Below are 13,083 nucleotides of genomic sequence, written 5' to 3'. Positions count from 1 at the left end.
GGTTGTTGCTCAGCTGCATTCCTGTGTAATCACTGCTGTAATAGATATTACGCGTTATTATTATACCCTATTGTACCGGGCAGTGATGGGAGAGAATATCTTCTAGCTACTATTACATAACAGGTGCACTATGAAGAGGTATTATACTAACATTACACCTGTGCCTCACACCCATATACCGTACACATTGTACACCTTCGTTGCTGGGACGTACACCATGATTAGCTCCTTAGGGGGCCTATTCATTATCACTTCATTTTCACAAAAGCAGGTGAAAAAATGCACATTTTCACCTGCAATTGTGAAAATTAAGTGTTCGGGCCATTCATGAAGAAGGTAAAGCAGGAGATATCACAGATATCTCCTACTTACCTTCCTCTGGCGGAATGGCCCGCTGTACCCATACTCTAGTATCACAGATATCTCCTACTTACCTTCCTCTGGCGGAATGGCCCGCTGTACCCATACACTAGTATCACAGAAATCTCCTACTTACCTTCCTCTCCCGGAATGGCCCGCTGTCCCCATACACTAGTATCACAGATGTCTCTTACCTCCTCTCCCGGAATGGCCCGCTGTCCCAATACATTAGTATCACAGATATCTCCTGCTTACCATTCTCTCCCGGAATGGCCCACTTTCCCAATACACTAGTATCACAGATATCTCCTACTTACCTCCCTCTCCCAGAATGGCCCGCTGTCCCCATACACTAGTATCACAGATATCTCTTACCTCCTCTCCCGGAATGGCCCGCTGTCCCAATACACTAGTATCACAGATATCTCCGGCTTACCATTCTCTCCCGGAATGGCCCACTGTCCCAATACACTAGTATCACAGATATCTCCTACTTACCTCCCTCTCCCAGAATGGCCCGCTGTCCCCATACACTAGTATCACAGATATCTCCTACTTACCTCCCTCACCCGGAATGGCCCGCTGTCCCAATACACTAGTATCACAGATATCTCCTGCTTACCTTTCTCTCCCGTAATGGACCGCTGCTCCCATACACTAGTATCACAGATATCCCCTACTTACCTTTCTCTCCCGGAATGGCCGCTGTCCCCATACACTAGTATCACAGATATCTCCTACTTACCTTCCTCTCCCGGAATGGCCCCCTGTCCCCATACACTAGTATCACAGATATCTCCTGCATACCTTTCTCTCCCGTAATGGACCGCTGCTCCCATACACTAGTATCACAGATATCCCCTACTTACCTTTCTCTCCCGGAATGGCCGCTGTCCCCATACACTGGTATCACAGATATCTCCTACTTAGCTTCCTCTGGCGGAATGGCCTGCTGTCCCCATACACTAGTATCACAGATATCTCCTGCTTACCTTCCTATCCTGGAATGGCCCGCTGTCCCCATACACATTTATCACAGATACCTCCTGCTTACCTTTCTCTAGCAGAATGGCCCGCTGTCCCCATACAATAGTATCACAGATACTTCCTGCTTACCTTCCTCTTGTGGAATGGCCGCTGTCCCCATACACTAGTATCACAGATATCTCCTACTTAGCTTCCTCTGGCGGAATGGCCTGCTGTCCCCATACACTAGTATCACAGATATCCCCTGCTTACCTTCCTCTCCTGGAATGGCCGCTGTCCCCATACACTAGTATCACAGATATCTCCTGCTGACCTTTCTCTCCTGGAATGGCCCGCTGTCCCCATACACTAGTATCACAGATATCTCCTGCTTACCTTTCTCTCCTGGAATGGCCCGCTGTCCCCATACACTAGTATCACAGACATCTCCTGCTTACCTTCCTCTCCTGGAATGGCCCGCTGTCCCCATACACTAGTATCACAGATATCTCCTGCTTACCTTCCTCTCCTGGAATGGCCCGCTGTCCCCATACACTAGTATCACAGATATCTCCTGCTTACCTTCCTCTCCCGGAATGGCCCGCTGTCCCCATACACTAGTATCACAGATATCTCCTACTTATCTTCCTCTCCCGGAATGTCCCACTGTCCCCATACACTAGTATCACAGACATCTCCTGCTTACCTTCCTCTCCTGGAATGGCCCGCTGTCCCCATACACTAGTATCACAGATATCTCCTGCTTACCTTTCTCTCCTGGAATGGCCCGCTGTCCCCATACACTAGTATCACAGATATCTCCTGCTTACCTTTCTCTCCTGGAATGGCCCGCTGTCCCCATACACTAGTATCACAGACATCTCCTGCTTACCTTCCTCTCCTGGAATGGCCCGCTGTCCCCATACACTAGTATCACAGATATCTCCTGCTTACCTTCCTCTCCTGGAATGGCCCGCTGTCCCCATACACTAGTATGGGGACAGTGTTCATCAAGCTTTGAAAATATAATATTTTCGGAGCTTGACTGCGGGAACATTCGCCATCTTCAGATGGCGAATGCTTCTGCTCCGGCATCGCAACCCGCTCCTTCCCTATGGGAAGAAGGTCTGGGTTGTGAAGAGGGATCCTTTTGGATCCCTCCGCCCCTGTCCGGCTCCTTCCGCCGGTCATCAGGGCTCTTGTGCGCATGCGTGACCTGTAGGTAGTGCATGCGCACTCCCGTCACTGCTGCGAAAAGGAGCAGCGAAGCCGCTCGTGGAGACAGCTGATTTCGCATTAGCTGTCACCGCACCGGAGCAATGATGAATTGCTCCGGTAGCCGCGGCGAGTTAGAATGTTAATTATCGGGGTCCGTTTAGACCCCGATAATTAGCATGATGGATAGGCCCCTAGGTAATGCTAGATAATTATATATTTGCCGAGGTGAATGACACTGGGTCTCATTCAGACCCGCTCGTGAGCGCAGGATGCTCGCAAGCGGGTCGATGGTACCCAAATGCGCATGCGCACGACGGAGGGAGCTCCAGTCGTGTGCATGCGCGAGACCCGAAGGGGACGTTCTGTCCATGTTGAGTGACAGCACGCCCCCTTTGGTGGGCATGCCGGGGGCGTGGCTGCCAGACGGAGGCGTTCCCATGGGAACGCCTTCCGTCTGGAGCCGGCCCCACTGACATCACTAGTGATGTCAGTGGGAGTGCTTTTGGCTCTGATAGAGCCAAAATCACTCCAGGCCTTGCGGCAGCGAGACCCTACCGCAGGGACTCGTCGCAAGCCCAATGGTCGCGATGGTCAAGACCATCGCGACCATCATCATGGACGCTCGCATAAGCTATGTGAGCGTTCAAGAGGCCGCTCCAAAAACAGGTAGGAGGGCCCTGATTCAGAGCGAGCGCTCTGGTCAGAGCGTCCGGCTCTGAATCAGGCCTACTGTCCCATGGATGGTAGGGCTATATAAATAATAATAATACAAAATAGTGGTTGCCCATATCAGCTTAATGGTCTTTCACGTGCTTGTAAATGGAGGGATTTACTCTGGACCGCAGAAAAAAAAGAAAAAAAGTTTCCCTCCAGCACACAAAAAAACAGCAAAAAGGCTGGAATACCTCATGATAATAGAAGTCTATTGATAATAGAGGTCTATGTTGCACATATTTGAAAATATATGGTAAAGCACCAGGCCACTTCAAGGCTCCTCTGTACCGGCGTCCCTAATGCTACACGATAATAGCAGTGGGTCATATAATTGCATACTGTTGTGCCACATGATAACAGCACATACACAAATATATTTAAGTTGAGAGCCAACTCACCTAGGAGGTATCACAGAAGCCTCTGAATAGCACTTCAGGAACCAGCACACCCTCCCAATGCAGGAGTGCAATAGAGGGAAATCTTTTTTCGTTTTTTTTTGTAGTCCAGACTCCAGAGTAAACCCCCCCCCTTTCCAAGCACCTGTGAAAAACCGTTAAGCTGATATGAGCAACCACTATTTTGTATTGCTGTTCTGAGAGGCCTGGAAGCAGTGCCGTAGCTAGACAGCAGTGCGCCCAGTGCAGCACTGCCGCCCCTCTCACTCCCTCTCCGCCCCCCCTGAGCGCTTACCCTACCTTCCGGCAGCAGGAGGGCGGGCGGGATCTTCTGGCGATTTTTCAATGTCCGGCGCGCACCAGCCGGAGGTCTCTATCTGCAGACCTCCGGCACAGAATAGTGTGTGGCCGGTGCCGCTGCAGAATGGCGCCCGGTGCACATGACCCCTCAGCTCCCCCCTAGTTGCGGCCCTGCTGGAAGGGACCAGCATTGGGAGGGTGTGCTGCTTTATGTAGGATTCTCAGATAATTAATCTTTTATCTTCTGCCATAGTTATGATACTGCCATGATCATGATGCTGTAGCATGAGTTACAGAAGTACTTGCCTGGCTTGGGTACAGGATGCCGGCGCTTGGGATCCTGGCGGTCAAAATCCCGATTTGTGATATCTTCTTAGAACGCACAGTTCTTCGCTGTGCTTTTGCCAGCTTAACTCGTTTGATTTTTTTAGCGGGAGGAGGGCTTCCATAGTCATGTGAAGCTGAACCACTAGTCATGAACATTGGGAAAGACCTTAGCCGTTCCTTGCCACTCCGTGTCGTAAATGGCATATTGGCAAGTTTACGTTTCTCTTCAGATGATTTAAATGTTTTTTTCAAGGTCATTTTCCTGAACTTTGTCATTTGGGATTGTATGTGCCCTCTACTATGACATTGGGCATCGGCCTTGGCAGACGACGTTGATGGCATGTTATCGTCTATGTCATGACTAATGGCAGCAGCCTCAGCACTAGGAGGAAGTGGTTCTTGATCTTTCCCTATTTTATTTTTATCGGAGAAAGTTTGGTCCTCCATTTATGTTATATTGATATATACGTGCGGCTAAGGCGCACACAAACACAGAAAATATTTTTTTATTTTTGTTGGAGACTAGTGCACTTTGTGGGTTACACCACCCTTTAAGAAATGAGCCAGCCGGCCCTTTACTTATGGGACACAGGCGCACGCTTGGCACTACTTTGTTGATGCACGTGTGGCTACTGCGCACACAATTCACAAACACAGAAAATATTTTTTTATTTGGTTTGGACTGGAGTGTACTTTGGGGGTTACAGCACCCTTTAACGGTCAAGCCAGGCGGCCCTTTACTTATTACAAAGGCGCACGCATGGCACTACTTTGTTGATGCACGTGCGGCTACTGCGCACACAATTCACAAATACAGAAAATATTTTTTATTTGGTTTGGAGTGTACTTTGGGGGTTACAGCACCCTTTAACGGTCAAGACAGCCGGCCCTTTACTTATGACACAGGCACACGCTTAGCACTACTTTGATGATGCACGTGCGGCTACTGCGCACACAATTCACAAACACAGAAAACATTTTTTTATTTGGTTTGGAGTGAACTTTGGGGGTTACAGCACCCTTTAACGGTCAAGACAGCCGGCCCTTTACTTATGACACAGGCGCACGCTTGGCACTACTTTGATGATGCACGTGCGGCTACTGCGCACACAATTCACAAACACAGAAAAAAAAAATTTATTTGGTTTGGAGTGTACTTTGGGGGTTACAGCACCCTTTAACGGTCAAGCCATCCGGCCCTTTACTTATGACACAGGCGCACGCTTGGCACTACTTTGATGATGCACGTGCGGATACTGCGCACACAATTCACAAACACAGAAAATATTTTTGTATTTGGTTTGGAGTGGAGTGTACTTTGGGGGTTACAGCACCCTTTAACGGTCAAGCCAGCCGGCCCTTTACTTATAACACAGGCGCACGCTTGGCACTACTTTGTTGATGCACGTGCGGCTACTGCGCACACAATTCACAAACACAGAAAAAAAATTTTTATTTGGTTTGGAGTGTACTTTGGGGGTTACAGCACCCTTTAACGGTCAAGCCAGCCGGCCCTTTACTTATGACACAGGCGCACGCTTGGCACTACTTTGTTGATGCACGTGCGGCTACTGCGCACACAATTCACAAACACAGAGAAAAAAATTTTTTTTAGCACTTGGGGGGAGCACCCCTGATGGACAGAGCACCCCATGGACAACACTACAGCACCCCTTTAGGACTGGGACACTGCACAGGACTTTGGAGTGGACACAGCCCCTATGGACAACTGACTGCACAACACAGTCCAGCCAGCCCCTATGGACTTTGAAGTAGTGGACACAGCCCCTATTAACAACAGCAGCACAGCACAACACAGCCAGCCCCTATGGACTTTGAAGTAGTGGACACAGCCCCTATGGACAACAGCAGCACAGCACAGCACAGCACAACACTACTCTGCACTACACTACACTACACTACACAGCCCAGCCAGCCCTAACTCCCACCCTCCCTCTTCACTGTCCACAGCCGAGTGAGAAAATGGCGCCGACGCGGGTACCTTATATAGGATCCAAAACCCGCGAGACTCGGAAGGCGGGATGATGACGTTTTGCCTCGATTTCAGAATCCGAGTCAGGCGGGAAAAGTCGAGCCTGACTCGAATCGGACTCGGATCGGGGGGGCTCGGGGGGGTTCGGATTTCAGAAATCCGAACCCGCTCACCCCTACTCCTAACCCTTCTTCCCCACACCCAAAACCTAAACTCCCCCTTAGTGCTTAAACCTAACCCTCCCCCATGTGCCTAACCCTAACCCTCTACCTATTGACTAACCCTAACCCTCCCCCTATTGCCTGACCCTAAATCTCCCCCTAGTGCCTTAGCCTACCCCTCCCCCTAGTGCCTAAACCTAACCCTTCCCCTAATGCCTTACACTAACCTTCCCCCTAGTGCCTAGTCCTAACTCTCCCTAGTGCCTAACCCTAACCCTCCCTCTAGTACCTAAACCTCCCCCTAGTACCTAACCCTCCCCTTAGTGCCTAACCCTAACTCTCCCCCTAGTGCCTAACCCTAACCCTCCCCCTAGTGCCTAACTCTAACCCTCCCCCTAGTGCCTACCCCAACCCTCCCCTAGTACCTAGCCCTAACCCTCCCCCTACTGCCTAACCCTCTTCCTAGTGCCTAACCCAAACTCTCCCCCTAGCGCCTAACCCTCCCCTAATGCCTAACCCTAACCCTCCCCCTAGTGCCTAACCCTAACCATACCCCAAGTGCCATACCCTAACCCTCCCCCTAGTGCCTAACCCTCCCCCTATTGCCTAACCCTAACCCTCCTCCTATGTCCTAACCCTAACCCTCCAAAATCGATCCACTTGCGAGCGCTCAGCGCTTGTGAGCGGGTCTGAATAAGGCCCAATAGCCCCTATGAGTCTACATAAATAGAGTGCCTGGTGCATCCTTTTGTAATTTTTTGTAATTCTTGTATGTGAATTGAATTAAGGACTATGGGCCTGATTCAGACCCGCTCGTGAGCGCATAGCGCTCGCAAGCGGGTCGATGGTCTGCCAGTGTGCACGCGCGGAGTGCGCGAGCCGCGGAGCGAGAACTACTCGCTTCGGGGCTTGCTACAAAATGGGGCGGCTGTCGATGTTGATCGACAGCTTGCCCCATTTTGTAAGCGGGGAGCGGGAGTGGCTGGACAAATGGAGACGTTCCTGAAGGAACGCCTGCCGTTTGTGGGCGGCCCTACTGACATCATTTGTGATGTTAGAAGTGAACTTCCTGCTCTATTAGAGCAGGAAGTTCACTCGGGCTTGCGGGAACCGAGACCCTACCACCAGAGCTGGATTTAGACCTCAGGGGGCCCTAGGCAAGACACCGGTTTGGGCCCCCCTCCCTTAAACAATCCTGTGTATATATTACAATAGGTTTCGCTGGAGCAAGATACACACATTATATTATATACACACATCTTCATATATATATTTGTGTATCTTGCTCCAGCGACACCTACTGTAATATATGCACAATTACAGTAGTTGTTACTAGATCGCATTATATATTGCAATGTACTAGGGGGACAAACAGGGAGACAGGAGGAAAGGGGGAGATATAGGGCAAGAAGGGAAGAAAGGGGGACGGACAGAGCAAGATGGGAGGAAATGGGGACGGACAGAGGGAATGGGAAAAAATTGGGAGGAACAGAGGGGACGGCAGCAAAAAGGGGAGGAACAGAGGGGACGGCAGGAAAGGGGAGGAACAGAGGGGACGGCAGGAAAGGGGAGGGACAGAGGGGACGGCAGGAAAAGGGGAGGAACAGAGGGGACGGCAGGAAAAGGGGAGGGACAGAGGGGACGGCAGCAAAAGGGGAGGGACAGAGGTGATGGCAGGAAAAGGGGAAGAATATTGTAAGACAGAAGGAAAGAGGGAGACAAGAGAAGGTGGAGGAACAGACAAGAAAATAAACACATACACAATAGCTAGTGACATATATATATATATATATATATATATATATATATTAGTTTTACACACATACAGTAATGAACAGGCATGTTATTTAACTTTATAAAAAAAAAAAATGAAGTTAAACTTACCCAGTCTAGAGTGGCATGCTGTCTTCATAGGCAGAACACCAGTGTCCAGTGCAATCATCCCATGGAGCTCACTTGGGGGGTGATATCAGTCCGTCAGGGGAGTGAAAATTTCCTGCGGTTCCCAGTAGAGGCTGGCTGCAATGCACACTGCGGAGAGGGGGGCTGCACTGTGATATGGGGGGGGAGGGCTGCACTCACTGTGACTGCGGGGGGGGCCTGCCTAGATCTGCGCATGCTGCTGGCTACGCTGCGGAGGGGGGGGTCTTGTCAGGGTGGATCTGCGGCTGCTATCAATGTGACTACGGGGGAGGAGGGCACTGGCTATAGCTGCGGGGGAGGTTGGTTGGACGGGGCTGTGCATGCTGCTGGGGACGGAGCTTGCTACACTGTGGGAGGCTGCACTGCGGGGGGCGGCAGCTGCTGCTACTATCGCTGTGACTTGGAGGGGGGGTTGGCTGGCTACAGCAGCGTTTGTTAGATGAGCAGCACATGCTGCGGGTAGGGGGCTGGCTACATTGCAGGGGAAGGGGAACAGAGGAGCCTGGCTGCATTCGCTGTGACTGCAGCACTGCAGCGCGCACATCATGGGGGCGGAGCTGATTGACATGAGGAGCAGGAAATGGAGCCGTGCTGCTGCTGCTGCCTGTGTGTCTAGCAGCAGTTCAACCAGTGCAGCAGGTCCTCTCCGGGGCCGGATCGGGGGCCTGGTCACGTGCCCCTTGGGACTCTTCGGGCCCTAGGCGGACGCCTAGGATGCATAATGGTAAATCCGGCCCTGCCTACCACAAGGGTACTCGTCGCAAGCCCGATGGTCGCGATAATTGCGACCATCGACAGGCCGCTCGCAAAAGCTGTGGGTGGTTACCCACAGCTATGTGAGCGGCCTGGAGGCGGATTTTTTTTTTTTTAAAAAAAATCTGCCCTGATTCAGAGCGAGCGCTCGCAAATAACGAGCGCCTCTGAATCAGGCCCAATGTATTCTTAAGTATTCGCACATTTATTTTCAGCTTGACTTCCTCAAAGTGATTCTTTTATTATAAGCAGTATATGTGCTTGTTTGATATCCCTATGTTTCAATGGCAGAACTAGAGAGTGGTGGGCCCAGGTGCAAGAATATGCTTTGGTCCCCCCCCCGCCCATTCCTGATACCTCACACCCCAACATTTTTTTCACCACCCCTCACTGCCCCCCCAGTCATTAAATCCATTATGTCCAGCCCCAGCATGTCAGCCTCATTCTCTCCCCAGCCCCAGCATGTGTCCCAGCCCCAGCATGTCAGCCTCATTCTCCCCCCCAGCCCCAGCATGTCAGCCTCATTCTCCCCCCCAGCCCCAGCGTGTCAGCCTCATTCTCCCCCCCCAGCCCCAGTGTGTCAGCCTCATTCTCCCCCCCAACCCAAGCATGTGTCCAAGCCCCAGTGTGTCAGCCTCATTCCCCCCCCAAGCCCCAGTGTGTCAGCCTCATTCTCCCCCCCAGCCCCAGCATGTCAGCCTCATTCTCCCCCCCCAGCCCCAGTGTGTCAGCCTCATTCTCCCCCCCAGCCCCAGTGTGTCAGCCTCATTCTTCCCCCCAACCCCAGCATGTATCCCAGCCCCAGTGTGTCAGCCTCATTATCCTCCCCAGCCGCAGCATGTCAGCCTCATTCTCCCCCCCCAGCCCCAGTGTGTCAGCCTCATTCTCCCCCCCAGCTGCAGCATGTCAGCCTCATTCTCCCCCCCCCAGCCCCAGTGTGTCAGCCTCATTCTGCCCCCCAGCCCCAGCATGTCAGCCTCATTCTCCCCCCCAGCCCCAGCATGTCAGCCTCATTCTCCCCCCCAGCGTGTGTCCCAGCCCCAGTGTGTCAGCCTCATTCTCCCCCCACAGCCCCAGCGTGTCAGCCTCATTCTCCCCCCCAGCCCCAGTGTGTCAGCCTCATTCCCCCCCCAGCCCCAGTGTGTCAGCCTCATTCTCCCCCCCAACCCCAGCATGTATCCCAGCCCCAGTGTGTCAGCCTCATTCTCCTCCCCAGCCGCAGCATGTCAGCCTCATTCCCCCCCCCAGCCCCAGTGTGTCAGCCTCATTCTCCCCCCCAGCTGCAGCATGTCAGCCTCATTCTCCCCCCCAGCCCCAGTGTGTCAGCCTCATTCTCCCCCCCAGCCCCAGCGTGTCAGCCTCATTCTCCCCCCCAGCCCCAGCATGTCAGCCTCATTCTCCCCCCCAGCGTGTGTCCCAGCCCCAGTGTGTCAGCCTCATTCTCCCCCCACAGCCCCAGCATGTCAGCATCATTCTCCCCCCCAGCCCCAGTGTGTCAGCCTCATTCTCCCCCCCAGCCCCAGCCCTAGCATGTCAGCCTCATTCTCCCCCCCAGCGTGTGTCCCAGCCCCAGTGTGTCAGCCTCATTCTCCCCCCCAGCCCCAGCGTGTCAGCATCATTCTCCCCCCCAGCCCCAGCATGTCAGCCTCATTCTCCCCCCCAGCGTGTGTCCCAGCCCCAGTGTGTCAGCCTCATTCTCCCCCCACAGCCCCAGCGTGTCAGCCTCATTCTCCCCCCCAGCCCCAGCCCTAGCATGTCAGCCTCATTCTCCCCCCCAGCCCCAGTGTGTCAGCCTCATTCTCCCCCCCCCAGCCCCAGCATGTCAGCCTCATTCTCCCCCCCCAGCCCCAGTGTGTCAGACTCATTCTCCCCCCAGCCCCAACATATGTCCCAGCCCCAGTGTGTCAGCCTCGTTCTCCCCCCCAGCCCCAGAATGTCAGCCTCATTCTCCCCCCCCAGCCCCAGCATGTCAGCCTCATTCCCCCCCAGCCCCAGCGTGTCAGACTCATTCCCCCCGCCCAGCCCTAGCGTATCAGCCTCATTCTCCCCCCCAGCCCCAGCGTGTCAGCCTCATTCTCCCCCCCAGCCCCAGCGTGTGCCCCAGCATGTAAGCCTCATCCCCTCCCCCAGCCCCAGCATGTCAGCCTCATTCTCCCCCCCAGCCCCAGCGTGTCAGCCTCATTCTCCCCCCCAGCCCCAGTGTGTCAGCCTCATTCTCCCCCCCAACCCCAGCATGTGTCCCAGCCCCAGTGTGTCAGCCTCATTTTCCCCCCCAGCCCCAGCATGTCAGCCTCATTCTCCCCCCCAGCACCAGTGTGTCAGCCTCATTCTCCCCACAGCCCCAGTGTGTCAGCCTCATTCTCCCCCCCAGCCCCAGTGTGTCAGCCTCATTCTCCCCCCCAGCCCCAGCATGTATCCCAGCCCCAGTGTGTCAGCCTCATTCTCCCCCCCAGCCCCAGTATGTCAGACTCATTCTCCCCCCAGCCCCAGCATATGTCCCAGCCCCAGTGTGTCAGCCTCGTTCTCCCCCCCCAGCCCCAGCGTGTCAGACTCATTCCACCCGCCCATCCCAAGCATATTAGCCTCATTCTCCCCCCCAGCCCCAACATGTCCCAGCCCCAGCGTGTCAGCCTCATTCTCCGTCCCAGCCCCAGTGTGTCAGCCTCATCCCCCCCAGCATATCAGCCTCATTCTCCCCCCCCAGCCCCAGTGTGTCAACCTCATTCTCCCCCCCCAGCCCCAGCATGTCAGACTCATTCTCCCCCCCAGCCCCAGCATATGTCCCAGCCCCAGTGTGTCAGCCTCATTCTCCCGCCACAGCCCCAGCATGTGAGCCTCATTCTCCCCCCCAGCCCCAGTGTGTCAGCCTCATTCTCCCCCCCAGCCCCAGCATGTCAGCCTCATTCTCCCCCCCCCCAGCCCCAGTGTGTCAGCCTCATTCTCCCCCCCAGCCCCAGTGTGTCAGCCTCATTCTCCCCCCCAACCCCAGCATGTATCCCAGCCCCAGTGTGTCAGCCTCATTCTCCTCCCCAGCCGCAGCATGTCAGCCTCATTCCCCCCCCAGCCCCAGTGTGTCAGCCTCATTCTCCCCCCCAGCTGCAGCATGTCAGCCTCATTCTCCCCCCCCAGCCCCAGTGTGTCAGCCTCATTCTCCCCCCCAGCCCCAGCGTGTCAGCCTCATTCTCCCCCCCAGCCCCAGCATGTCAGCCTCATTCTCCCCCCCAGCGTGTGTCCCAGCCCCAGTGTGTCAGCCTCATTCTCCCCCCACAGCCCCAGCATGTCAGCATCATTCTCCCCCCCAGCCCCAGTGTGTCAGCCTCATTCTCCCCCCCAGCCCCAGCCCTAGCATGTCAGCCTCATTTTCCCCCCCAGCGTGTGTCCCAGCCCCAGTGTGTCAGCCTCATTCTCCCCCCCAGCCCCAGCGTGTCAGCATCATTCTCCCCCCCAGCCCCAGCATGTCAGCCTCATTCTCCCCCCCAGCGTGTGTCCCAGCCCCAGTGTGTCAGCCTCATTCTCCCCCCACAGCCCCAGCGTGTCAGCCTCATTCTTCCCCCCAGCCCCAGCCCTAGCATGTCAGCCTCATTCTCCCCCCCAGCCCCAGTGTGTCAGCCTCATTCTCCCCCCCCAGCCCCAGCATGTCAGCCTCATTCTCCCCCCCCAGCCCCAGTGTGTCAGACTCATTCTCCCCCCAGCCCCAACATATGTCCCAGCCCCAGTGTGTCAGCCTCGTTCTCCCCCCCAGCCCCAGAATGTCAGCCTCATTCTCCCCCCCCAGCCCCAGCATGTCAGCCTCATTCCCCCCCAGCCCCAGCGTGTCAGACTCATTCCCCCCGCCCAGCCCTAGCGTATCAGCCTCATTCTCCCCCCCAGCCCCAGCATGTCAGCCTCATTCTCCCCCCCAGCCCCAGCATGTCAGCCTCATTCTCCCCCCCAGCCCCAGTGTGTCAGCCTCATTCTCCCCCCCAGCCCCAGC

At 54.7% G+C, this 13,083-nt stretch overlaps 1 protein-coding gene across 1 annotated transcript in view; it reads right to left on the bottom strand.

Moving 5' to 3' along the window:
* The window catches only part of LOC148476866 (sulfotransferase 1C4-like), a 45,562-nt gene extending 37,160 nt beyond the window's left edge, over window positions 1-8,402 (bottom strand). The window contains exon 1 of the mRNA XM_088457471.1: window positions 8,319-8,402. The gene's annotated coding sequence lies outside the window, so the exon portion shown is untranslated. The remainder of the gene's footprint in view (window positions 1-8,318) is intronic.
* Between the last annotated feature and the right edge of the window lie 4,681 nt (window positions 8,403-13,083).

This window comes from Taudactylus pleione, unplaced genomic scaffold, assembly GCF_031769625.1.
Source record: "Taudactylus pleione unplaced genomic scaffold, aTauple2 ptg000762l, whole genome shotgun sequence".
Taxonomy (NCBI): domain Eukaryota; kingdom Metazoa; phylum Chordata; class Amphibia; order Anura; family Myobatrachidae; genus Taudactylus; species Taudactylus pleione.
Note: the sequence above shows the minus strand (reverse complement) of the source record. Positions and strands in the feature narration are given on the sequence as shown.